This window comes from Symphalangus syndactylus, chromosome 17 (assembly GCF_028878055.3).
Source record: "Symphalangus syndactylus isolate Jambi chromosome 17, NHGRI_mSymSyn1-v2.1_pri, whole genome shotgun sequence".
NCBI lineage: Eukaryota > Metazoa > Chordata > Mammalia > Primates > Hylobatidae > Symphalangus > Symphalangus syndactylus.
The window spans coordinates 14,741,614-14,768,865 of NC_072439.2; the positions used below are offsets into that span (position 1 = coordinate 14,741,614).

Here is a 27,252-nt window from a genome sequence, read left to right on the forward strand (position 1 = left end):
GTCCCGCCTCCCTTCCTTCCGTCCCTGCTGCAGGCCTGCCTTCTTCATGTCTGACTCCCTGCAGCCTCTCCCTGTCCCCGTCTGTTCCACTACTACTGGAACCCCACCCTGCCTCTGGGTAGTGTGCACCCCATCCTCAGAGCAGAACCCCCATCTCCTGGGCTTGTGGGGGCTTCACTTCCTGCTGTCTCCCCGCAGCCCGTGGCCATTCTGCTCCTCCCACCCCTCCTCGCTGTCCTGCCCGGCAGTCCAGGCCCCTCTACTGCATCTTTCTGACTCATGTTGCCACATCATCTGCCCCGGCTGGGGTTTTAGCTCCCTGGCAACTGGAAATGTGTTGGTTAAGATATGGTGAGTTAGGCCAGGTGCAGTGGCTCATGGCTGTAATCCCCGCACTCTGGGAGGCCGAGGCAGGTGGATCACCTGAGGTCAGGAGTTCAAGACCAGCCTGGCAAACATGGTGAAACCCCGTTTCTACTGAAATTACAAAAATTAGCTGGGCATGGTGGCGCACGCCAGTCATCCCAGCTACTTTGGAGGCTGAGGCAGGAGAATTGCTTGAACCTGGGAAGCGGAGGCTGCAGTGACCTGAGATCATGCCGTTGCACTCCAGCCTAGGCAACAGAATGAAACTCCATCTCAAAAAAAAAAAAAAAAGATATGGTGAGTTAAGAGGGTAACCAGCTCTGGAGCTGACAGCCTGGGTTAGCACCTCTGGGACTTGGGACGGCCTCCATGTTCCGCTCTGTGAAGTGGGAGTGACAGCAGTGCCTTTCTCATGGGGCTGCTGGGAAGTGACTCAACGAGGAGCACCAGCAAGGGGACATCAGAGCGGGCCCCAGCCACCTCCTGGCAGAAGCATGGGGCTCATGAGGCAGGGTGGGGATGGCGGGGACCAGGCGCAGACCTGGGCAGGGACCTGGGCGGAACAGGGGAGGCGGAATCTTCTAGAAGGGCCTTGGGGGAGGGCCCTGCCCCCACCACCCCCTGTGAGCACCCCCTGCCAACCTCCATCTCCCATTTGAGAGTTGGGAAACGTAGCAAAGTTATCTCAGGACTGGAATATGAATGGCAGCTCTTGGCCAGGCTCTGCCATATTGGAGAGGGTTCTAGAAGGTCCTGGAAGCCCACTGGCTCCTCTGTCATTTTGGGCATGGTTTTGGCCTCTCCTCTTCTCCCTTGCTTCATTGCTGTGATGTCAAGCATCTCTTCCTGTGACTGTTGACTCTTTCTGTATCTTTGGAGAAATGTCTGCTCCATCTTTTGCCTGTGTTTTCTGTTAGGTTGTTTGTCTTTTGTTGAGTTGCAAGAGTTGTTGACATATTCTGGATGCAAGTTCCTTATCAGATAATGTTTTGCAAATATATTTTCTCCTGTTTTGTACATTGTCTTTTCACTTTCTCTCTCTCTCTTTTTTTTTTTTTTTTTTTTTGAGACAGAGTATTGTTCCATCTCCTAGGCTGGAGTACAGTGGCACAAACATAGCTCACTGCAACCTCCAGAGTCCTAGGCTGAAGTGATCCTCCCACCTCAGCCTCCCGAGTAGCTGGGACTACGTGTGTGCACCACAATGCCTGGTTAATTTTTTTCTTCTTTATTTTTTGTAGAGATGGCATCTCGCTGTGTTGCCTAGTCTGGTCTTGAACTCCTGTGCTCAAGTGATCCTCTCACCTCAGCCTGCCAAAGTGCTGGGATTATAGACATGAGCTGCCATGACCAGCCAAGTCTTTTCACTTTCTTGAGACTTTTGCAAACAATTTTTCTTTTTCCACATCCACTTTTGGTGTTTTAGCCAGAAACGTTGCCTGATCCAAAGCCACAAAGGTTTAATTCTATGGTTTTCCTAAGAGTTGGATAGTTCTGGGCTGGGTATACTAGCTCACATCTATATGCCCAGTGCTTTGGAAGGGTGGGTTGGGAGGATTGTTTGAAGCCAGGAGTTTGAGACCAGTGTGGGCAACATAGCAAGATACTGTTGGTACAAAAAGTTTTTAAAAAGAGTTTTGTAGTTTGGGCACTTACATTTAGATCTATGACCTATTTGGAATTAGTATAAATATATGGTGTGAGGTAAGGGTCCACCTTCATTTTTTGTGTGTGAATATCCAGCTGTCCCAGCACTATTTGTTGAAAAAACTGTTCTTTATGCGTTGAGTGGTCTTAGCACTGTTGTTGAAAATCACCTGACTTCTAGTGTGTGGGTTTATTTCTGGACTCTCAGCTTTCTCCCATTTATCTAATGTCTGTACTTATGCCAGTACCATGCTGTCTTGATTACTGTAGGTTCATCACTGTGAACTTATTTTTTGTCTAGTCTTGAGTGTAGACGTTAAGGAAAAATAATATGGTTCTTACATTAACATATAGGGACCCAGATTAGCTGATGAGACTACAGCCTTCTTAATTGGGATCCAGAAAACCCTGGCTGTTCCCTGCCTCCTTGTTTCTTCTTTTTCTTTTTTTTTTTTTTTTTTTTTGAGACAGAGTCTCACTCTGTCACCCAGACTGGAGTGCAGTGGTACAATCTCAACTCACTGTAACCTCTGCCCTCTGGGTTCAAGCCATTGTCCTGCTTCAGCCCCCTGAGTAGCTGGTACTACAGGCCTGTACCACCACACCTGGCTAATTTTTTTTTTTTTAAATATTTTTAGTAGAGACGGGTTTTCACCATATTGGCCAGGCTGGTATTGAACTCCTGACCTTGTGATCTGCCCGCCTTGGCCTCCCAAAGTGCTAGGATTACAGGCGTGAGCCACCGTGCCTGGCCCCTGCCTCTTTTTTTTTTTTTTTTTTTTTCCACAAAGACAGAGTTTCGCTGTGTTGCCCAGGCTGGACTGCAGTGGCATGATCTCGGCTCACTGCAGCCTCTGCCTCCCAGGTTCAAGCAATTCTCCTGCCTCAGCTTCCTGAGTAGCTGGGACTACAGGTGGATGCCACCATGCTCAGCTAATTTTTGTATTTTTGGTAGAGATGGGGTTTCACCATGTTGGCAAGGCTGGTCTCAAACTCCTGACCTCGAATGATCTGCTCACCTTGGCCTCCCAAAGTGCGGGGATTCCAGGTGTGAGCCAACACTCCCGGCCTATTCCCTGCTTCCTTTATTGAGCCATGCCACCTTCCTCAGTTGGATTTTGGTATCAGTAAGGATATGAAGGTTTTGGTGACATATTTCTAAATAAGAGGCTATTTCCCTAGGATGCAGAGGTTGGTAACAAATGTCAGCTTTTCAATTCTTTCACTCAAGAAGGATCTGCAACTTGAATTGTGCAGGTTTGGTCTTCAGTGGGCTTGAAAGTGGATGGGATGTGGTGGTGCCCACTTGGTTTTCTGATCACCTTGGCTTTTTACGGCCTGACTCTCCTCTTCCAGTGAAAACCTGCTATGCCCTGAGCTTCAGAGGACAGAGGTCCAGGTGGTTGTTTGGTTTGGTCTTTTTAACTTTTTATTTTGAAATAATTTAGACTCACTGAACTGTTGCAAAGATAGCACAGAGCGTTCCTGTGTACCTTTCACTCAGCCCCTAATGTGAGCATCTTATGTAACCACAGAATGCTCAGAAATTAGCCAATTCCATACTACCATGCAATTTACTCAACTATAGATTCTTTTTTTTGAGTCAGAGCCTTGCTGTGTCACCCAGGCTAGAGTGCAGTGGTGCCATCTTGGCTCACTGCAGCCACTGCCTCCCAGGTTCAAGTGATTCTCTTGTCTCAGCCTCCTGAGTAGCTGGGATTACAGGTGCCCTCCACCACGCCCGGCTAACTTTTGTATTTTTAGTAGACACAGGGTTTCACCATGTTGGCCAGGCTGGTCTCAGACTCCTGACCTCAGGTGCTCTGCCTGCCTTGGCCTCCCAAAGTGCTGGGATTACAGGTGTGAGCCACTGCACCTGGCCTCAACTATAGATTCTATTAGAACCTCACTGGTTGTCCCACCAACGTCCCTTTCCTGGTCTAGGACCTCATCCAGGACCCCACTCACCATTTAGTGTCATAGGCTCCTCCAGGTGTGCCAAGGCCTCCATCTTGCCTTGACTTTCATGACCTTGGCACTTCCAAAGAGCACCAGGCAGATGTTTTGTAGAAGGAACTCCCCTTGGCTTTCAGACGTTTTCTCATGGTTAGCCTGGGGCTCTGAACTTTTTAGAAGCATGCCATAGGGCTCATGTTGCTCCTTCCCTGTGCAGCGTATCAGGAGGTGCGTGTGGCTGATGTGGCTGATGCGGCTCAGCATGGTGGTGGTGACCATGGCCACCTGGCTGAGGCGTCGGTCAAGTTTCTCCACTGCAAAGTTACTCCTTTTCCCTTTGGGACTTTGAGCCTGTGAACATGTCCTGTTCCTTCAACTTTTGCCCACCAATTTTTGCATCTCCGCATGGCTCTTTCCTGCAGGAATTATTCCTGTGGTGTTGGAATGGTGATTTTATGTTATGCTTATTCCTTTGACACTTACGAAGGAGAATTCTTTTGTGGAGGAGAGCTGTCCCTCTTCCCCGTTTATCAGTTGCATTTTATTTATTTATATATTTATATTATTTATTTATATATTTATATATTTTTGAGACAGAGTCTCACTCTTTTGCCCAGGCTAGAATGCAGTGGCGCAATCTTTGCTCACTGCAACCTCCGCCTCCCAGGTTCAAGCAATTCTGCTTCAGCCTCCCGAGTAGCTGGGATTACAGGCGCCCACCATCACACCTGGCTAATTTTTGTATTTTTAGTAGAGACGAGGTTTCACCATGTTGCACAGGCTGGTCTCGAACTCCTGACCGCAAGTGACCCACCTGCCTCGGCCTCCCAAAGTACTGGGATTACAGGCATGAGCCACTGCGACTGGCCCTCGATTGCATTTCACATGTTCTCTCAGGAAAGCCATGTGTTTGTTTTATCCCGTGGGTTGTAACGTGATGCTATCATTCATCCTGGTGCTGGGGTAGATGGTCCTCGTTTTGGCCATCGGGAGTCCCTCACGTGTCCTTTCTGCCCGCTCCTGTCCTGTCAAGCCTTCCCTTCCTCTCTGGTCCTGCAGGGCGATCTGGGCTCAGCTTGTATATTCTGCCCCAGCCCTGGAATTGACCACGTGTCCTGCAAGGCGCCCTGTTTCATCATAGTGGAGAATGAGATTTACAAACCGTGGCCTGGGTGCTGGCCCTGCTCGGTGCTGTTGGGGCATCATTGCTTCTAGGTTTTCTCTGCTGACAGAGCTTGGAAGTAGGAACGCTAACCCATGTGTGTATGCACATCTGTATCTATCTCACTGTCTCTTTTCCAAAGCTCCTGGGTTCATACTCAGGGTGCTAGAGTGTTCATGCCGTGGGCCCTTCTGAGGCTTTGGGTGTCCACCCCCAACCTGTAAGGGGTACACAGAGCCCCTGGAAAAAGGAGGACCTTCCTGTGGGGTGAAGACTTGGGTGGGAGGCAGGAAATGACATGTCCCTTTTGAAGGCCACTTGGGGCTTGTGGCCGTGGGAGAGGCAGGCAGGGCCGGGCACTGGGCCATCCCAGGTCAGGTAACCTCGCCAGGCGTGCAGGTGAGAGGATCCCTTCCTTCTGGTTCAGAGACTCCTGTTTTTGGACCTGTGCCCAGCCCCAGGAAAGAGGTGGGCAGTGTGGTCTGGTGCAGGCCCAACTTTCTGAACCCACCCGAGGGTCAGTCCTGGGGGCTCCGGTGACTGGCAGCCCCATGGCCAAGAGCACCTCCTTTTGGTGGGTTCTTGGGGGCCAAGTTCTGTGGTCCGCAGGCCTCTGTGCTGTGGTGCCGCTGTCTCCTTCCTGATTCCCGCCGGTGGTCTTTTCTTCCGCCCCACCTGTGGGTCTTGGCGGAGGGGCTGGCAGAGCCGGCACTGCATCTGAGGCTGCCCTCAGGGTCAGCGCACGTGCGGGGCAGTGGCTGTTATGTAATCGGCAGCTCATGCTGTTTGGGGGCGTTGTTGTCCGATGCCTTGGGCTGTCACTGCAGGCTTTTGTCATGCTGCGGTGGGCTCCCCTTGCCAGTTCTATTCCTAGTGCCCAGAAGCCGCAGCAGGGTCGATAGACTGGGCCCATGGCAGGACGCAGTCAAACCTAAACCACCTGGGTCTTCCCCTCCTGGCAGTTAATAGAACTTATATTTTGGAGCAGTTTTAGATTTACAGAGAATTTGGACAAGTGGTAGTGAGAGTTCCCATCTCTCCCTGCCACCCCCCACCCGTTTTCCTTGTGGGAACATCCTGCCTATTGTGGCGCATTTGTCTCTTGATTAACACGTTGTTAATGACACTTCACACTTCATTCGGATTGCCTCTGCTTTTCCCTAATGGAATTTTTTCTGTCCCAGGGCCCCCCACACCGGGATTCCTCGTGGCCCGTAGCCGTCTCGGGATCCCTCGTGGCCCGTGGCCGTCCCGGGATCCCTCGTGGCCCGTGGCCATCTCCTCAGGCTCCTCTGGGCTGGGACCGCTCCCCACATGTTCCCTGTGTTTTGTGCCTGGACAGTGTTGAGGGGGCTGGCTAGGCAGATGGTAGGGCGCCCCTCGATTGGGGTATGTCTGGCGTTTTGCTCAGGATAACACGGGGTGGAGGCTGTTCGGAGGACTTCAGAGGTAAGGGCTCTTCTCATCACATCCCGGCGAGCGTCAGGACGTGGGTTGGACGCTGTGTGGCTGGCATGGGGTTGGAGCCGTGTGGCTGTTGCTGCTGCCCTGACGGCCTAGCTGCAGGAGTTCATCATCCTCTCCCCAGGACGCTGTCCCCCGACTTTCCATTTGTGCACTGATGGAAGGAAGTCACCGCATAGCCCATGCATAAGGAATGGGGAGCTGCCTGGGCCCCAACCCCTCGTCTTCCCTCCTGGAGGGGCAGTGGAGGCAGGCTAGCCCGGCCTCTCATCCGTTGCGGATGGGGGCCAGGGTGGACAGAGGCCTAGGCTCGGGCTGTGCCTTGAGAACTGGGGCCTGGCCTCAGCCCTAGAGCCTCCAGCCTCCCAGCTTGGAGTGGGCGCTTTTGGCGCCCCAGAGAGGGAGGGCAGAAGGACCCGTGGTCTTGGTAGCACCGGGCTGAGGTCTGTCCACCTGAGAGCCTCAGGGTCTTCTTGACCAAGTGCTGAGAGTTGGGGTGGCCCGTCGTGCAGCTGGGGAGAGAGCTGTACAAAGAGACAGTTACTTGTGGCAGGGGAGACCCAGGATCCCGTGGGGACCTGGTGGCAGCCAGAAGCAGCAGGTCACAGGGGAGAGGCCTGGGTGGCCCCTGGGAGTGGACAGGTGCTTGCCTCTGCTGAAGTCAGGGAGGTGCCCTTTGCTGCTGTGACAAATGGCCTCAGACACAGTGGCTGAAAACAGCACCCGTTCATTCTCTCCCATGCCTGGAGGAGAGAAGTCTGACATGGGCCTCCCTGGGCTAAAATCATGGTGTGGGCAGGGCTGTTCCTTCTGGAGGCTCCCGGAGACAGTCCATTCCTTTCCTTTCCCAGCGTCTAGAGGTATCCGCATCCCTCGGCTTGGGGCCCTTCCTCTGCCTTCACAGCCACAGCGCAGCCTTTTCCAGGCCTTGACTCTCATCCTCTGGCCTCCTCCCACAAGGAGGCTGTGAGGACATTCAGCCTTCCGGATCATCCCCTATCTCAAGATGCCTAATTCAGTTCCATCCACAAAGCCCCTGTTGCCATGGATGGTGAAATAGTCCCAGGGTCTGGGGGTTAGGACGGGGGCATCTTTGGGAACCATTGTTCTGCTGCCCACAGCTGCATGGAGGGATTCCGGTCCTCGGGTTCAGCTGGTGACAGTGTCAGGTGTAGGCCTGGGCAGGCGGGAGAGGTCGTGAAGCCCTTTGCAGGGCACTTGGCTGCTCATCTGGCGCAGGGGAAGAGGCACAGCCTGCGGCCCGGCACTCTGGGACCTGCTGTTCCCTTCCTACCTGGGGCGGGGCCTGTGGGAAGATACGGAAGTCGGGTGAATGAGCCGTGCCCAGTGATTTTAAAAAGCACATTAAAATAACATAGAAAATGTCAGAGCTCACTGCGTGCTCTAGGGCATTTGTGAAACTTGCATTATTTATTTTTTTGAGACAGGGTCTCGCTCTGTCGTCCAGGCTGCAGCCTTGAATTTCTGGGTTCAAGCGATCCTCCTGAGGAGCTGGGACCACAGGCACGTGCTACCACACCTGCGAAGTGTTGTGTTGTTTTGTTTTTGAGACGGAGTCTGGCTCTGTTGCCCAGGCTGGAGTGCAGTGGCACGATCTCGGCTCACTGCAAGCTCCACCTCCTGTGTTCATGCCATTCTCCTGCCTCAGCCTCCCGAGTAGCTGGGACTACAGGTGCCTGCCACCACGCCTGGCTAATTTTTTGTATTTTTAGTAGAGACGGGGTTTCACCGTGTTAGCCAGGATGGTCTGATCTCCTGACCTCATGATTCGCCCACCTTGGCCTCCCAAAGTATTGGGATTACAGGCGTAAGCCACTGCGCCCGGCCTAAGTTTTAAATTTTTTGTAGAGACAGAGTCTCACTATGTTGGCCAGGCTGTTGAGACTCCTGGCCTCAAGTGATCCTTCCTCATCGTCCTCCCAAAGTGCTGGCATTACAGGTGTGAGCCACCGTACCACTTGGTGTTATTTAAAAGTCCTAGTGAATTGTAAAAAGTGTACAACTTTGGGAGGCCGAGGTGGGTGGATCACAAGGTTAGGAGTTCGAGACCAGCCTGGCCATCATGGTGAAGCCCCGTCTCTACTAAAAATACAAAAAATTAGCCGGGCATGGTGGCACACACCTGTAGTCCCAGCTACTCGGGAGGCTGAGGCAGGAGAATTGCTTGAACCCAGCAGGCGGAGGTTGCAGTGAGCCGAGATCGCGCCATTGCACTCCAGCCTGGGTGACAGAGCAAGACTCCGTCTCAAAAAATAAAAGTACAACAAAACCAGGGCCACAGGGGGCGAGCTGCTCTGCCCTGGAGGTTGGGCCCACCGAGGGGACCTTAGAGTTGCTTCTGAAGTGAGAGTTGGCATTAGCTGAGCAGAAGGAAGCAGAGGGCAGCCTGAGCTGAGAGCCAGCACCAGTGGAGCTCTGAGACGAGGCTCGCAGGCCTGGGCACCCACCGAGCCCCAGGTGGGTGGGGTGCCAAGTCCAGTGGGAGCTGCAGGTCAGGTTGTGAAAGTCCTTTTTTTTCCTTAGACGTAGTCTTGCTCTGTCACTGAGGTTGGAGCGCAATGGCGTGATCTCGGCTCACTGCACCTCTACCTTCCAGGTTCAAGCGATTCTCAAGCCTCAGCCTCCTGAGTAGCTGGGATTACAGGTGCACATCACCACGCCCGGCTAATTTTTGTATTTGTAGTAGAGACAGGGTTTCACCATGTTTCACCATGTTGACCAGGCTGGTCTGGAACCCCTGACCTCAGCTGATCTGCCTGCCTTGGCCTCCCAAAGTGCTGGGATTCCAGATGTCAGCCACCGCACTCTGCCATGAAAGTCTTGATATTGGCCGGGGTGGTGGCTTATGCCTGTAATCCCAGTACTTTGGGAACCCAAGGCAGGAGGATCACTTGAGGCCAGGAGCTTGAGACCAGCCTGGACACTATAGTGAGACCTTGTCTCTTAAAAAAAAAAAAGTCTTGGTGTCACATCCAAAGTTTGGAGTTCCGTTCCGCATCCATCCTACAAGTGTCTGACTGTCTCTGTGTCCAGGACTAAGTTCAACACCTGGGCTGTGCCTTGGCCCCTGTGCAGTCACAGCCCCTGCCTCCCTCTCTCCCTGTGCTCTGTCTCTTGGTGTTGGGGGGTGGGGGAAAAACTGGGTGCATTTTCTGCACTTTTCCCCTTAGAGGAAGCAAAACTTCTTGAAAATCTCTCAGTAGCTGTCTGCGTGTTAAGGCCTCCAGAAGCTTCTTTGGTTTCATTTGACTGTTCACGGTTACTCTCGCTGCCTTGGCCCCTGGTTTTTAGGAGCTAAGCTTAAAATGGGCCCTCATTGGAAAACTTGACTGGGTAAAGTGCTTATAGTTATGAATTTTTGTGTTGTTAAAAATTGACAAGAATGTGGAAAATCTGAATAAAGGCAAGCGTCCTCGGGCTGCGTGCAGCTGGTGGGAGTCGAATTTAGAATTAAAACTTGAGCGTGCAATCAATTTAGTTAATCATGCTTTTATTTGCATGTTTTAGGAAGCATCACCGTTGCTGGAGGCACCTGACAAATCCTAGCGAATTTTTGGAGCATCTCCGCCCAGGAACCTCGCCATCCAGAAGTAAGTAACACAGGCCCGGCCCCCAGGTGGCCCCACAGGACCAGGGACTGGAAGGCTGTGGCCTCTTCCCTGGGTGGCCCGCCAGGGAGAAGGTGGTGGCCTGCCCGGCTGTGAATTCCCGGGACGTCCAGGCGCGAGCTGTGCTTAGACAGGAGCGTGCGGGCCGTGGTAGGGAGGTTCTTCTGCAAGTTTCTTCATGAAGCCTGTCTGCTTTAGGCTTGCATCTCGCCCTTCGGCATCGAACCTCCTGACCCTCACTTCTAGAAACCGCAAAAGCTGCGGCTCCTCCTGCATTTCGGGTGACACTGGGGTTTCCCAGGACCCACTACCCTGTCTGCATCGGCCCTGGGGACATCTGAGCTCATGGGGCGTTCCCCCACGCACTATCAGAAGTGGGGGGCAGTTAGAGCAGGGGTCTCTAAAAGTGGGAGACTCCTTTTTAAATGCCTTTGAGATAGTTCCACCACCCGGCCGCCCCAGGTTTAGTTCCTTTTCTTGTGCCTTTCTTATAAGCCAAGGACGGCGGGCTTAAAGAGGTGCCTCTGGTGGCAGCCCAGGGGGACCACTCAGGAGAAGAGAGAGAATGACCTCATCCCTTCTGGCCACACCCACAGGGCCCGGGTGTCCCAGCAGAGGGTGTCAAATGTGGGATGAGCAGTGCAATGTCCTCCCGTCAAGGCGGAGGTGGCAGTGGCAGTGGCAGCGGTGGCCAGCAGAGCACCGGGGAAAGGCTGCCTCGTGCGGCGTCACCCTTGGATTCTGTGCCACTTCCCTGTGCAGAGGGAGGAAGGCGCCCATCCAGGGCCCCTTGTAGCTAACGAGGGCAAGTGTGGACTTGAGCTGGGGCCCTTGAGTCATTTGTGGGTGCCTTTTCTGTTCTGCCACGATTAGGACCTTGAGGAGGATGGTAGAGCCCAGCCTCCCTTGGAAAGGCATAAAGTGTAAAGGAAGAGGCTCTGGGCACGTGGTTGGCAAACTATGGCCCCTGGACCCAATCTGGCCCCCTGTTTTTGTAAATAAAGTTTTATTGGCACGTGGCTGTGTCCATTTGCCTGTGCATTGTCCCTGGTTGCCTTCTCCGCACAGTGGGAGAAGTGAATAACTGGAACAGAGGGCGTGGCCTGCGCACCTGGAGATATTTCCTGTCTGGTCCTGTGCAGAAAACCATGCGCCCCCTCTTGTCCAGGTTAACTTACTGCTGGCCGGGGCTGGATGGACGAGTCTCTTGGTGACTTGGTTTGGAAATTGGCAGGTCTGTCTGTGCCTCCTGAAATCTTGCTTTTACCCTTCAAGTTTCTGCTTCGTTACAAGACGGTCAATTTTCTAAAACTCAGCTGTTTTCTTTGTACCAAAATTAACATAGCACAAACCAAGTAAGCAACTTGCTCTATCAGTTAGCTTTATTATTTATTTATTTATTTTTATTTTTTTGGAGACAGAGTCTCGCTCTGTCACCCAGGCTGGAGTGCAGTGGCGCGATCTCAGCTCACTGCAAGCTCCACCTCCCGGGTTCACGCCATTCTCCTGCCTCAGCCTCCCGAGTAGCACCACGCCCAGCTAATTTTTTGTATTTTCAGTAGAGATGGGGTTTCACAGTGTTAACCAGGATGGTCTCCATCTCCTGACTCGTGATCCACCCACCTCGGCCTCCCAAAGTGCTGGGATTACAGGCGTGAGCCACCACGCCCGGCCAGTTAGCTTTATTTTTTTGAGGCAGGGTCTCGCTCTGTCACCCAGGCTGGAGTGCAGTGGTGTGATCATAGCTCACTGCAGCCTCCACCTCCTGGGCTCAAGGGATCCTCCCGCCTCAGCCTCCTGAATAGCCGGGACTACGTGGCTAATTTTTTTATTTTTTGTAGAGACTGTGTTGCCCAGGCTGGTCTCAAATTCCTGGCCTCAAGTGATCCTCCCACCTCAGCCTCCCAGTGTGCTGGGGTCACAGGCGTGAGTCAGCTCATACTGCCGTAGTTCACCACATAGCCCTTGATAAACCCACTTTATATCTGAAGGTGCTGAGTGCAGCAACCAGTGCTAGAAAATCCTCGGGGAGAGCACACGAGACAGGAGTAAGGGAGCGAGGCTCCTGCTTCCGAAGGCCTGGAGCTGAAGGAGAGGAGGAGCTCAGGGCAAACCATGTGGGCTTGCTGTGGTTTGGCAGGTCCCCAGATAGGCTGCCTTCACTTTGTAAAAGTTAACTTTTACTGAGATGAAATTCACATACATCATATTCACTCTTTAAAGGATACAGTTTGGAGGTCGTTGGTGCGCTCGCAGGGCTGGGCAGCATCACCAATTCCGGAGTATCTCATTGTCCCAGAGGAAGCTCTGTCCCCCTCAGCAGTCGCTCCCCATCCTGCCCCCACACCCCGAAACCAGGCATCCCCTTCCTGCCTCTGTGGACGGGCCTGTCCTGGACATCTCGTAGAAATGGGATCATGCACTGTGTGGCCTTTTGTGCCTGCAGTCTCTCACTGAGTGCCACATCCTCAGAGTTCATCCACTCTGTGGCCTGCGTCAGAGCCTCGCTCCATTTCATGGCTGAGTCGCGTTCTGCTCTGTGTGGCGCCTGCCGATGGGCGTTCGTGTGGCCTCCTCTCTGGCTGTTGGGAGTCGTGCTGCCGTGGACGTTGGTGTGCAGGTGCTGCTGTGGACGTTGGTGTGCGGGTGTTGGTGTGCAGGTGCTGTGGACGTTGGTGTGCAGGTGCTGTGGACGTTGGTGTGCAGGTGCTGTGGACGTTGGTGTGCAGGTGTTGGTGTGCAGGTGTTGGTGTGCAGGTGTTGGTGTGCAGGTGCTGTGGACGTTGGTGTGCAGGTGTTGGTGTGCGGGTGTTGGTGTGCAGGTGCTGTGGACGTTGGTGTGCAGGTGTTGGTGTGCGGGTGTTGGTGTTGGTGTGCAGGTGCTGTGGACGTTGGTGTGCAGGTGTTGGTGTGCGGGTGTTGGTGTGCAGGTGCTGTGGACGTTGGTGTGCAGGTGCTGTGGACGTTGGTGTGCAGGTGCTGTGGACGTTGGTGTGCAGGTGTTGGTGTGCAGGTGTTGGTGTGCAGGTGTTGGTGTGCAGGTGCTGCTGTGGGTGTTGGTGTGCAGGTGTTGGTGTGCAGGTGTTGGTGTGGGTGTTGGTGTGCAGGTGTGTGGGTGTGGGTGTTGGTGTGGGTGGTGTGCAGGTGTTTGGATGTTGGTGTGGGTGTTGGTGTGCAGGTGTTGGTGTGCAGGTGTTGGTGTGCAGGTGTTGGTGTGTTGGTGTGCAGGTGTTGGTGTGTGGGTGTTGGTGTGCAGGTGTTGGTGTGGGTGTTGGTGTGCAGGTGTTGGTGTGTGGGTGTTGGTGTGCAGGTGTTGGTGTGGGTGTTGGTGTGCAGGTGTTGGTGTGTGGGTGTGCAGGTGTTGGTGTGCAGGTGTTGGTGTGCAGGTGTTGGTGTGGGTGTTGGTGTGCAGGTGTGTGGGTGTGGGTGTTGGTGTGGGTGGTGTGCAGGTGTTTGGATGTTGGTGTGGGTGTTGGTGTGCAGGTGTTGGTGTGCAGGTGTTGGTGTGCAGGTGTTGGTGTGTGGGTGTTGGTGTGCAGGTGTTGGTGTGGGTGTTGGTGTGCAGGTGTTGGTGTGGGTGTTGGTGTGCAGGTGTTGGTGTGGGTGTTGGTGTGCGGGTGTTGGTGTGTGGGTGTTGGTGTGCAGGTGTTGGTGTGGGTGTGGGTGTTGGTGTGGGTGTTGGTGTGCAGGTGTTGGTGTGGGTGTTGGTGTGCAGGTGTTGGTGTGTGGGTGTTGGTGTGCAGGTGTTGGTGTGGGTGTTGGTGTGCAGGTGTTGGTGTGTGGGTGTGGGTGTGCAGGTGTTGGTGTGTGGGTGTGGGTGTTGGTGTGGGTGTTGGTGTGCAGGTGTTGGTGTGGGTGTTGGTGTGCAGGTGTTGGTGTGTGGGTGTTGGTGTGCAGGTGTTGGTGTGGGTGTGGGTGTTGGTGTGGGTGTTGGTGTGCAGGTGTTTGGATGTTGGTGTGCGAGTGTTGGTGTGCGAGTGTTGGTGTGCAGGTGTTGGTGTGGGTGTTGGTGTGCAGGTGTTGGTGTGTGGGTGTTGGTGTGCAGGTGTTGGTGTGTGGGTGTGGGTGTTGGTGTGGGTGTTGGTGTGCAGGTGTTGGTGTGGGTGTTGGTGTGCAGGTGTTGGTGTGTGGGTGTTGGTGTGCAGGTGTTGTGTGGGTGTGGGTGTTGGTGTGGGTGGTGTGCAGGTGTTTGGATGTTGGTGTGCGAGTGTTGGTGTGCAGGTGTTGGTGTGGGGGTGTTGGTGTGCAGGTGTTGGTGTGGGTGTTGGTGTGCAGGTGTTGGTGTGTGGGTGTTGGTGTGCAGGTGTTGGTGTGGGTGTTGGTGTGCAGGTGTTGGTGTGTGGGTGTGGGTGTTGGTGTGGGTGTTGGTGTGCAGGTGTTGGTGTGGGTGTTGGTGTGCAGGTGTTGGTGTGTGGGTGTTGGTGTGCAGATGTTGGTGTGTGGGTGTGGGTGTTGGTGTGGGTGGTGTGCAGGTGTTTGGATGTTGGTGTGTGGGTGTTGGTGTGCAGGTGTTGGTGTGGGGGTGTTGGTGTGCAGGTGTTGGTGTGGACGTTGGTGTGCAGGTGTTGCTGTGAACATGCATTTTCATTTCCCTTGGATGGACACCTGGGTGTGGAATCGCGGGTCCAAGGGTACATTCTGTTTAACCTTCTCAGGAATCGCCTGCCCGTCTCCACGGCGGCTGCACCCTTCAACATTCCCACCAGCCGTGCATGAGGGCTGCCTCTGGTCTTGGAAAAGTCTCTCAGAATAGTTGCTCACTTTCTCCATTTCGACGCTGGAGCTGTCGCTTGGTGCCCAGAGGAAGCCGGGCTGCGGGCGCCGGGGGAAGGGGGTCCCACGGCAGCTGCGAGTCGGCCTCTCCTCCTGCCTGCTTCCCATGCCTCGGCTGTTGGCTTGAGTATTGAATCGTGATGGTTTCTTCCTCTTAGTTTGCTACGTTTCGTTGTTCAGGCCTCGTAACTTTTCCTACTCTGTAAAAAAGCACACCTTGAACACCTCGCTTTCTGTCTGTGTGCACGGATAGGTGTTGGCTGGGGGCTGATAGAAAACACCCCTGACTGGCCAGGTGCGGTGGCTCACGCCTGTCATCCCAGCACTTTGGGAGGCCGAGGCAGGCGGATCACCTGAGGTCAGGAGTTCAAGACCAGCCTGGTTAACATAGTGAAACCCCGTCTCGACTAAAAATACAAAAATTAGCCAGACGTGGTGGCATGCGTCTATAATCCCAGCTACTCAGGGGGCTGAGGCAGGAGAATTGCTTGAACCTGGGGGCAGAGGTTGCAGTAAGCCGAGATCGCACCACTGCACTCCACCTGGGTGAAATAGTGAAACTGTCTCAAAAAAAAAAAAAAAGAAAGAAAACACCTCAGCTGCGGGCAGCCCTGTGTCCTCCAGCTCCTGGGGTGGGGCCACTCTGACATCATGTGCCGTTTTGGGGAGTGTCATGACCAGGAGGGCATCTTTTGTTTTTTCTTTTAATTAAAACAAATGCTAGGCTGGGCATGGCAGCTCTTGCCTGTAACCCCAGCACTTTGGGAGGCCAAGGTGGGTGGCCTTGATTGCTTGAGCCCGTAGTTCAAGACCAGCCTGGGCAACATGGTGAGACCTGGTCTCTACAAAACAAATACAAAAAGTACTTGGGTGTGGTGGCATGCACCTGTGGGGCGGGAGGATGGCTTGAGCCCAGGAGTTCCAGGCTGCAGTGAGCTGTGATTGTGCCACTGCACTCCAGCCTGGGCGATACAGCAAGACCCTGTTTCAAAAAATAAAATCAAAAACAAACACTGAAGGGAAAGAGTAGATAGAGTGCAGGCCTGGCACAAGTTTTTGTTTTTGTTTTTTTTTTTTTGAGAGAGAGTCTCGCTCTGTTGCCAGACTGGAGTGCAGTGGCGTGATCTTGGCTCACTGCAACCTCCGCCTCCCGGGTTCAAGTGATTCTCCTGCCTCAGCCTCCTGAGTAGCTGGGATTACAGGAGCGCGCCACCATGCCCAGCTAATTTTTGTATTTTTTTAGTAGAGACGGGGTTTCACGGTGTTGGCCAGGATGGTCTTGATCTCTTGACCTCGTGATCTGCCTGCCTCATCCTCCCAAAGTGCTGGGATTACAGGCGTGAGCCACCGCACCCAGCCAGATTTTTAATTTAAGAGACTTGGCACGCATGTTTCGTTTGCCTCTGTCTGCTTTCCATAGACCCCCAAGCAGGGACGATGTGTGATCGTCCATTTGTTTTCTCCTCTGCAGTTTGGGGGTCCTTGGGTAGAAGGACTGAGCGTTGAGCTTGGATCAAACTGCTGGTATTATGGACAGAGTCGAGTGGCCCGGAGGTGGTGACTTGGGCCACGTTCCTTGTGAGGGTTTTGTTTGTGGCTCATTCATTCAGCACAGGCGGGCCCCGTGGCCGGGTGCTGATAGTCCTGTGTTCCCTCTGAGAGTGCGGCCCTGGTCCCTCGTCTCCTGGGGATCAGTGGTAGGGCCAGGCCTGGCCCCAGGTGCTCTGGGTCTTGTGCCTGTCCTTCCTCATACCACCCCTCTTGGGTACGCAGGGCACAGGGCACAAGACCTCCGCCCGAGGGCCACCATGCTCAGGTGTGGCTCACATCTCATGGCTTCGTCTTGAGGCCGGTCTGTCTGCTTGGCTCACCACACTTAGGCCTGAGTGTCTAAAGAAATAACGAGCTGCAAACCTCATGACCTGGAAATCCCACTTGTCAGAGCCCAGGCCTCAGGAGGAGGCAACTGAGGACGTTGGGGGTGCCAGCAACTGGAGCCCAATTCCACCTGCCTCAGTCAGGCCACTGGCCAACCCACGGATGGTCCTGGGAGTTAGCTCTGTGACCATGCGCGGCTGTTCCTGCCCCACCTCTTGGAGCGCCGCCTCTGTTGGTGTTGGGGGGGAACTGGGTTGGGAGAGCTCTCTCCCTTGTCTGATTTTCTGGAAACTGTGCTCCTGTCTGAGTGAGCGCAGGCAGAGGTGCTCAGTTTACCCGAGGTGTGCCGGGCAGGAGTGGTCTCCAGGTGGGAGGGCTTGGAGGGACATGGGGGTTGGTGCTTTTTTTTTAAGTTTTAATTTGTAGTTTTTATGGGTACAAGGCATGCTTATTTCTTTGCATGGTACAGTTTCCACATGGCAGTCATGGTGGACTGAATGATGGTCCCCATAGATGTCCACATTTTAATCCCTGGAACCCATTAATATATTACCTTAAATGACAAAAGGGACTTTTCGCAGGTGGGACTGAGTGAAGGACCCTGAGCTGGGAGATGATCCGGGATGATCTGGGGAGCCCGATGTCCTCACCGGGTCCTCATGAGAGGAGGCAGGAGGATGAGAGTCAGAGAGAGGCTGGAAGAGGCTGTGCTGTGGCTGCGGAGGTGGAGGAAGGGCCTTGAGCTGAGGGAACCTGGCACACACTGGTGCTCTCTGGAGTAGGACGAAGTAGAGAACGTTCTGGTGCCAAGGTTTTCTCTTTCCTGCCTGAGGGCCCTTTATGTAGATCAGACCAGAGACAAGTGAATCCCGGTCTTGCCAGGGGAGGCATTTGGAGCTGCTCGTGGGACATGGTGATGCGGTGCCAGGCCACATGCCCGGGGCTGGGGCCGAGGGGCGCTCTTGTGCCGCCTCTGTGGCCAGGTTTCACTTGGGAGCCTGGCTGCATCGCGGGTTCCTCCTGGGCCTTCTGGCTCGGGGCTCCTCTGTCCTCGGTCCCTGCTGGGAACCGTGCTTTGGCAGCAGGAACCCAGCGAGATGGCAGCACAGGGGCTGGAGGCCGGCTGGGGTTCACTGGGGCGGCATGGGGCTTCACCTGATGGCCAGCCCTCCCAGGACAGGGACCAGCTGGGACTCACTGGGGCAGTGTAGGGCTTTGCCTGATGCCCACCCCTCCTGGGACAGGGAACAGTGGGAGCAGGAGGGTGGGACAAGAGGACGAGGGCCCGAGGGAGCCCCTACACTTCCTACCCACAGAGGAGGGCCTGATACTTTTCAAAAACTGTGCACTGTCTTTTTGAATTTTTTTTTTTTTTTTTTTGAGATAGGGACTCACTCTGTCCCTGGCTGGAGTACAGTGGTGCGATCTGGGCTTACTGCATCCTCGAGCTCCTGTGCTCAAGGAATCCTCCTGCCTCAGCCTCCGAGTAGCTGGGCGTGCGCCACCACGCCGGGCCGATTTTTAAATTTTTTTGTAGAGATGGGGTCACGCTATGTTCAGGCTCGTCCTGAACTCCTAGCAGCAAGTGATCACCCACCTTGGCCTCCCACAGTGCTGGGGTCACAGGCGTGAGCCCCTGCCCCTGGTCTTCTTATTTTTAAACCGATTCTTTGTCATCAGTTTCTGCGTGTGGCCACTGAGAGCCATCACCTGGCTGTTTCTTGGGTGGCCCTTGAGCCCACACCCCTGCATCCTGCCCCACCTTCAAGTTCTTCCATCCCAGAGTGGACTCTGGGTCAAGGAGAGTCCTCAGATCCTGGGGACATGGGCCGTTGTGGGGCCTGGGGGCATGTGGACAGGATGCCAGCCTGGCCCCAGCAGTGCCAGTGCAGGTGGGGTGAAGGCCTGATGGGGTCAGCCAGGCTGTCCCCACCTGAAGCCCCCTGCCAAGCCCCTGCATCTGAAGACTGAAGGGTGAGGGTGGCAGCCCGGGAGGGTGTCCTTGGGCCCGGTGTGTCAGCGATCAGGAGAGCAGCCCAGGCTGGAGCGTGCGGCCCTGCTCAGCCCGGCCGGAAGCGTCCCCTCTCACTTGTTCCTCTCCCAGGTTGCAGAGGAGCTGTCGAGGACAGCTAGGGTGGGGCCGCCCATAAGATGCAGCTGCTGGTCCCATGTCATGGTCACAGCAGGAGGGCTGAGGAGCCAGGCCTGGCCCATGGTGTGCAGGTCCCTGGAACAAACAGCTGCCCTAAAAAAAAGGCTTTAAGGCCAGGCGCAGTGGCTCATGCCTGTAATTCCAGCACTTTGGGAGGCCGAGGTGGGCGGATCATGAGGTCAGGAGTTGGAGACCAGCCTGACCAACATGGTGAACCTCGTCTCTACTAAAAATACAAAAATTAGCTGGACGTGGTGGTGAGTGCCTGCAATCCCAGCTACTCAGGAGGCTCAAGCAGGAGAATTGCTTGAACCTAGGAAACGGAGGTTGCAGTGAGCCGAGATCGTGCCACCGCGCTCCAGCCTGGGTGACAAGAGCGAGACTCCATCTCAAAAAACAAAAACAAAAAGGCTTTATTGATAGTTTGCGAACCATACAAGTCACCCATTTGAAGCATGTCATTCAGTGGTGTATAGTTTACTCAAAAGGCTGTGCTTGGGCCTCAAAATGAGTAGAGGGGAGAAAGGGAGCCTTTTTTTGTTGTTAGAGATTTTGAGAGCTGGGTTGGATTAAGCGGCTTTCACGGTAAGCTGGGGGCCAGGGTACCCAAGCCTGTCTTGAGCCCCGAATAAAGAAGAAACCAGGGACAGGGCATGGTGGCTCACGCCTATAATCCCAGCACTTTGGGAGGCCGAGATGAGAGGATCACTAAGCCCAGGAGTTTGTCCTGGTCTCTCAGCTTCCTCTCCGGTGCCCCAGCCAGGAGCAGCTATAGAATCTGCAGACCCTGTGTAAAATGAACCCACAGGGTTCCTGTGCTAAAACCGTGAAGAATCTTCAGATGGGGCCAGCCAGGCCTTAAACTGTGTATTTAACTGAGTGGGACCTGGGGTACCCATGGGGGTTGCATGCCCTGGAAGCCAGCCCTGCCTGCCATCCACTTCCCACAGAGATGAACTTTCTAGAAATTTCATGATGAGCCAGAGAGAGCTTTCTAGAAATTTCAGTTGGATCGTGTCTCCTTGCTCTGAACCACCCGTCGGCTTCCCGTCCAACCCCACAGGAGGGCAGGCTCCTTCCAGCCCAGCCCCCAGGGCCCACCCTGGTCTAGCCTTGATCCTGCCGCCTTCTCTGCGCTCCCTGCCATCTGGCCTCTGGGGCCTTAGCTCTTCCCTGGCATCGCTGGGTCCTTCCCTCTGCCTGGACTTTCCTCCTGCCCTGGACCTCCCAGAACTTGCACCCCTGTGTGTTTGACAGTCACTTCCAGACGCGGCCCCGCTGCTGCCCAGACCTCTTTGGTCCCAAACCAACTTCATTTGTCTTTTTCTTTTTTTTTTTAAATTTATTTATTCATTTTATTTTACTTATTTATTTATTTATTTTTTTGAGACAGAGTTTCACTCGTCGCCCAGGCTGGAGTGCAATGGCACTATCTCGGCTCAGTGCAACCTCCGCCTCCTGGGTTCAAGCAGTTGTCCTGCCTCAGTCTCGCAAGTAGCTGGGATTACAGGCGCCTGCCGCCACACCCAGCTAATGTTTGTATTTTTAGTAGAGATGGAGTTTCACCATGTTGGCCATGTCTTGAGCCCCGAATAAAGAAGAAACCCAGGGACAGGGCATGGTGGCTCACGCCTATAATCCCAGCACTTTGGGAGGCCGAGGTGAGAGGATCACTAAGCCCAGGAGTTTGCCCTGGTCTGCCAGCTTCCTCTCCGGTGCCCCAGCCAGGAGCAGCTGTAGAATCTGCGGACCCTATGTATGCGGCTTCCCAAAGTGCTGGGATTACAGGCGTGAGCCACCATGCCCGGCCTTAAAATTTTTTTGAGATGGTCTGGCTCCGTTGCCTAGGCTGGAGTATAGTGATGTGATCACAGCTCACTGCGGCCTCAAACTCCTGAGTTCAATCGATCGTCCCACTTCAGCCTCCCAGAGCACTGGGACCACAGGTGTGTGCTGCCATGTCTGGCCTTCATTTGTCTTTGAAGCTCTTGCTCGCCCCTCTGTGACGTCGCTAATTAGTAGTCTCCAGATTGGGCCCCGTTTCGTTCCAGAACCGAAACTCTGCCTGGCACGTGGTGGGGCCTGCACATTTGCTCAGCGGTGGAGGATTCTGGGGCCCTGGGTTCCCGAGGCTGGCAAGTTGGCTCAGAGCTGCCCATGGGCTGGGTCAGGGTGGGGTAGGCTGGGGGCAGCACAGAGTGGGCACAAGGCAGTTTTGTGGTTTTGAAATTGAGTTTATATCACGAGCTTTACTGCTTTTGTAAAAACTTGCTGGCATGGTACTGAGAGAAATTCAAACAATAGTTGAGAATAAAATCCCTCCCTACCCCTGCCCTGGTGTCCCCATAGGAGCTGACTGCCGCCCCCTTTCTGCAGCATTAGCTATTGTCTAGAATCTTCTACAAGGATGGGGCAGAGCAGTGGGAGCAGGGCCCGAGGGTCCCAGTTGTTGGTAACTATGTTGGCCTGGCTCCAGCCAGGTCACACCACGGGGCAGCCGAGGCCTCCTTTGGCCCAGCTGAGGCCTTCACGGCACCCCGAGGCCCAGAGTCCCGTGAGCAGGAGACAGAGAAAGGGGTCTCCAAGGAAGAGTGGGCCTGGCAGCAGCCTATGAGCAGCGGCAGGTGCAGGGGTGCCACCAGGCAGAGGCCGGCAGAGGCGGAGGCCGGCATGGTTGCCCTGCGTCTGTTTCCACGTGTGTGTTTGTGCCAGGGCTGCTAAACATGGACAGCAGGCACTGTGGCGCTCACCCCAAATCACAAGAAGGTTGTGTCTCCCTGTGACCGTGAAACCCACCACCACTCCATAGTGTCGGCTCACACCCGGCAGTTTCCCACGCCTCCCCGCCTGTCCCCAAGACAAAAGGTCTGGGATGAAGCTGCCGTTTGCGTGGCTGGGGCTGTCTCCTTGGCCTCTCTCAGCTGAGAAGAGTGCCAGGTTCCTCTCTTCTTTTGCGAGTTCAGGAGAGCATTATTCTTTCTTCTTTCCATCATCCTTCCTCTCTCGCTTTCTCTCTCTTTTCAATTTTTTTTTTTTTTTTGAGATGGAGTTTCTCGTCACCCAGACTGGAGTGCAATGGCACAATCTTGGCTCACTGCAACCTCTGCCTCCCGGATTCAAGAAATTCTCTTCTACAGGCGCCCACCACCACACCCGGCTAATTTTCATATTTTTAAGTAGAGATGGGGTTCATGATGCTGGCCAGGCTGGTCACGAACTCCTGACCTCAAGCAATCTGCCCACCTTGGCTTCCCAAAGTGCTGGGATTACAGGCGTGAGCCACCGTACCCGGCCTTCTTTTTAATTTTTTTGCTAAGAGCTTTATTAGATATAATTTGCACACTCATTTGTTCACCCATTTAAAGTGTCCAGTTCCACAGTTTTCAGTACATTCAAAAACTTGTGCAACTATCATCACAATTTGATTTTATTTTTATTCATTTACTTTTTAGAGACAGAGTCTTGCTCTGTTGCCCAGAGGCTGGAGTGCAGGGGTGCAGTCATAGCTCCCTGCAGCCTCGAAATCCTGGCCTCAAGCGATCCTCCTGCCTCAGCTTTTTGAGTAGTTGGCAGGCACGCAGGCACGCACCACCATGCCTGGCTAATTTTTTATTTTAACTTTTAGTAGAGATGGGGTTTCCCTATGTTGCCTAGGCTGGTGTTGAACTCCTGGGCTACAGCACCCCTCCCGCCTCAGCCCCCCAGAGTTCTGGGATTACAGGTGCGAGCCACCGCACTGGCCACAGTCAGTGGAGAACATTTGCACCCCCCACAGAGAAGCCCTGTAGCCTGGGGTGTAACACACGGCCTTTTGTTTCTGGCTTCTCTCACTGTGATGTCCTCAAGGTTCATCCATGTGGCGCCTGTGTCAGAGCCTCGTTCCTTTTCATGGCTGTGTCGTATTCCACCGCATGGGTGGGCTGTGTTGTGTTGTGTTCATTCATTCTTCCATTGGTGGACACCTGAGTTGTTTCCACCTTTGGCTGTTGGGAATTGTGCTGCTGGGGACATGGTGTACACGTTTCTGTGTGGACGGATGTTTTCATTTCTCTTGGGCAGATACCCAGGAGTGGAATTGCTGGGTCAAGTGTGATTTATATGTGACATTTCGAGGAACCACCAAGCTGTCTTGCAGAGCAGCTGCCCCACATCACCGTCCTGCCAGCCTGTGTTCGAGGGCCCCAATTTCTCCACAACCCCGTCCACAGTGTCACCATCTGTCGTTCTGATTCTGGCATCCTGGTGGGTGTGAGGTGGTTCTGATTTGCATTTCCCTGGTGCTGAGTGCTGCTGGGCACCTTTTCATGTGCTTATTGGCCATTTGTCAACTGTGGAGAGCCGTCTACCCGAGTCCCTGGCCTGTTTTTTGCTTGTTTTTTAGACAGGGTTTTGCTCCTGTTGCCCAGGCTGGAAGGCTGGAGTGCAGTGGTGCGATCTTGGCTCACTGCAACCTCTGCCTCCCCAGCTCAAGCGATTCTCCTGCCTCACCCTCCCAAGTAGCTGGGAGTACAGGTGCAGACCACCACACCTGGCTAATTGTTGTATTTTTTATGGAGACGGAGTCTCACTATGTTGCTTATACTGGTGTTAAACTCTTGGCCTCAAGTGATCTTCCTGCCTTGGCCTCCCAGAGTGCTGGGATTACAGGCATGAGCCACCTCACCCACCAGCCTTGGCCCATTTTTATTGGGCTGTTTGTCTTTGCCTGTGAGTTGAGAGCCCCATTCCTTGGCGTGGCACCGTTGTGAGCATGTCGCTGTTGCCAGGCAGCTCCTTTGGCTCCTCCAGGGTGTCTGACACCCCCGAGTCATCCTGTGTCTTTTGTGCCACATTCCTGGTGACCTGGAAGGTCAGTCACAGGGCTGCATTTCAGTAAATTCCCTCTTCCCTGTTTAGCTGTGTTGCACATGCATCAAGGTTATGGCGTGTGGGGACTGTGGACGATTTTAGTTTTCCTCTTTATGATTTACCTCCTAAGCAATGTCATTTCAAAAGGCACAAATGGCTGGGTGTGATGGCTCATCCCTGTAGTGTCAACACTTTGGGAGGCCAAGGCGGGAGGATCATTTCAGGCCAGGCGTTTATTAGCAGCTGGGGCAACATGACAAGACCCCGTCTCTACAAAAAGTACAGAAATTAGCCAGCTGTGGTGGCGCACACCTGTGGTCCCAGCTAGTTGGGAGGCTGAGGCGGGAGGATGGCTTGAGCCCAGGAGGTTGAGGCTGCAGTGAACCGTGACCGTGCCACTGCATTCCAGCCTGGGCGACAGAGCCAGACGCTGTCTCAGAAAACAATAGTTTTTAAAAAAGTGCACCAAGTTGCCCCTAGGCGGCGGTGGTGGGTGAAGTGCCTGAGCACCTGTGCTGAGAGTGGCTCCCGGTGTCACAGCTCCACCGTCCAGATGGAAGGGCTGTCTGGGTCTCCCCAACATGAGTTTTGATGCGTAACCTGCCATGGGCTTTTGTCACCTGACACTGCAGGGTGTGCTGCTGGCAGCTGTGGCCACGTGCTTTTCAGATGAGCCACCTTGTGGGGAGCCCCCCTTTTTATTATTTATTTATCTATTTTTTGAGACAGGATCTCTGTCACCCAGGCTGGAGTGCAGTGGCACAATCACAGCTCACTGAAGCCTCGACCTCCCAGGCTAGAGTGATCCTCCTGCCTCTGCGTCCCATGTAACTGGGACCACAGGTGTGCATCACCATGCCTAGCGTTTCCTGTCGTACAGAGCACGAGTTTGAGGCATCCCTTGGGCCATCCAGCCCTGCCCCAGGCCCTGTCCTTCCTGGGCCCAGCTGGTCTGGGGGACATGAGAGTGTGGCAGGCCCCATACTGCATAGGTCACCCTGTGGCCAGTCCTGTGGGGCAGGTGGGCTTTGATGACCTGGAGGTCAGAGCCTGCAGAGGGGGTGGGCCAGCCCCTCACAAGACTTACTTGAGGGTTTCTTGGGAGCTGATGGCCCTTGCAGTGGGTTACAGGGAGGCAGGAAGTGGCCATGTGTGCGCCGGCCTGCAGAGAGGCAGCCAGGGACGGGGGCTGCTGGGTGCACGTGGGTCCCAGCGCCTCCACCAGCTGCCAAAGCTCAGGGGGAGACTCATGCGGTCATGGCAGCACCCTGGCATAGCATGTGGCCCAGCTGTGTGCCGTGTGGCCTAGGCCCACGACTGCCCCTCGTGGGCCTCTGTGCCTCCTCAGTAAGCTCAGTCGACCATGTCACCACCTGTGATGCACAGAGCAGGGCCAGGGACCCAGTAAGTGCTGATGTGGGGACCACTGCGGCCACCACCGCATCTGGGCACTGTTTGTGGCAGATCCAGGGACGGCCTCAGGCCTTTTGCCTGGCCTCTGAGGGCTGGGGACCAGTGGGAGGCCTGAGGTGACCACGTTCTGCCACCCAGTCCTCCCAGAGGACTGCCCTGACAGGTGCCTTGGCAGCTCCCATCGTGGCCACTGGCCCAGCTCAGGCCGGCACTGAGGGTCCCACAGTGGTCCAGCTGTGGCCTCTGCTCCCTCTGAGCTGGTGGCTCCCTGGGGACAGTGCGCAGGCCCTGGGTAAACACTACATGGCCATGTCCGGGTGAGAGCGGGAGGGCACGTGCAGCGTTGGGGGGATCCTGGGGCCTGTGGGGCTGGCGGGGTCGCAGGTGAGGATTAGTTACTGGGCCCTGGCTGTGGGCGAGCGGCCTGCTGGGACAGTGTGGTGGCCTGGGAGGCCCCGCGCAGTCAGAGGCTGGTCTCTAGGCACAGGCAGCTCTGGTGACTGTGACAGGCACCCTGCCTTTACACACACTGTGACCGTCTAGTCTACATTCCTAGGCTGCACGTGGTCACATGCCGTCCACAGTGCACTCGGGGCCTCCTGTGCAGACACTGGCTTTGCGGCTGCCCCATGGGAGAAGCCTCGAGGACTCTGCACAGAGCAAGGGTGGCGGGCAGGGCCTCAGCCCACGTGGGCTTGGAGCTGTGGGGTTTTGTCAAACACAGTGAGGGTCTCAGCAGCAGCCCAGCCGGGGATGTGACATCAGGGCTGGGGCTCAGCGCTGGGTATCAGCCCTGTGTGCTGCAGGCGGGGTATGGGGTGGACCCAAGGCAGTAGGGGGAGGCCGGGGGGCGACCTCGGCTTTGCTTTTGTCAGAATGGAGGGTTCTGGACGCCGGTGCAAGTCTAGCTGGGGCCTCCCTGCTGTCCTGCTCGGATTCCTGGGTGCGTGCTGCCCTCTAGTGCCCTCAGTGGGGAGCGCCTTCAGGAGCAGGTGGCTGCGCCTTGGTGGCTGGGAACCCCGCTCCTGGGACTGCCTGGGCGGCTCCCTGCCTTGCTTCCTTCACGCTCTAGATCACTTTGGGGGTCACAGGGTGGGGAGGTGGATTTTGTTAAGTTTTTTCTAAGTTTTTGGGTTTGTGTGGACTTGGGTCCTTATTTCCGAATCCTAGAGGGATTCTGTCGTCTTTCTGCCTTTGGAGACTTGAACCTGCCAAGGAGGACCCTTCCCCAGAGTCTGTTATCGAAATCCCTTCCTGGTTGGGGTGGGCTATCAGTTTCCACCCTGCAACACCTGGGGCAGGAGGGAGCCGCTGCCGCCCGCAGCCTCCGTGGAGAGGACAGTCTGACTCCGACGTTTCCAGGTGGGTGCCGTCAGTGAATCACTTGGCCTGGAGACTCAGCTGCGATTCCCTGTTCTGTACGGGGCTGGTGGGCTGGTTTATGACCCACGTGGCTCTGGGCAGCTATGATGGCAGGAAATGAGCCGTCCTGGGCAGGCCTGCTGCTCTCCTGGGTCAAGGTTCTTGCTGGGGCCTGAGTTCTGCTGGAAGCAGCCAGCCAGCCAGCCCCCTGTGACCCACGGGCCTGCTCTGAGGGGTGGGTGCCCCTGCCCTTGAGCGTGTGACCCTCGCCCATGGCCCCCCTTACCTTCGAAAACCCGCAGGTACCGCGGTCTCTCATGCGGATCTGGCTCAGAGCAGAGAGACTGATGTGCAGCGGATGCTGACACACCTGTGGCATCCCTGATACGTAAGCCTCTCTCCGAGGCCCCACTTAAAATTAGCGCACTGGCTCCCGGTGTCACCTCGGCCTTAGAAACTAGGACGCCTCTGCTTCTCGTTAGCTGCAGCCCTCGTGCCTTTTATGCTCAGCAGAGTGACGAGGCTGCTCGTGGTTTTCTCTCCTGCCCTCGCTCAGGTGCGAGGGCCCAGCCACCTTTGTCCTCCTGGTGGCCGCGGTATTT

General features: G+C 54.9%; 1 protein-coding gene across 8 annotated transcripts in view; it reads left to right on the forward strand.

Moving 5' to 3' along the window:
- KDM4B (lysine demethylase 4B) overlaps positions 1-27,252 on the forward strand; it is a 184,620-nt gene that overhangs the window by 37,826 nt on the left and 119,542 nt on the right. For all 8 annotated transcript variants that reach the window (XM_055251366.2, XM_055251324.2, XM_055251365.2 and 5 more), the window contains exon 2: positions 10,124-10,206. The gene's annotated coding sequence lies outside the window, so the exon portion shown is untranslated. The remainder of the gene's footprint in view (positions 1-10,123; positions 10,207-27,252) is intronic.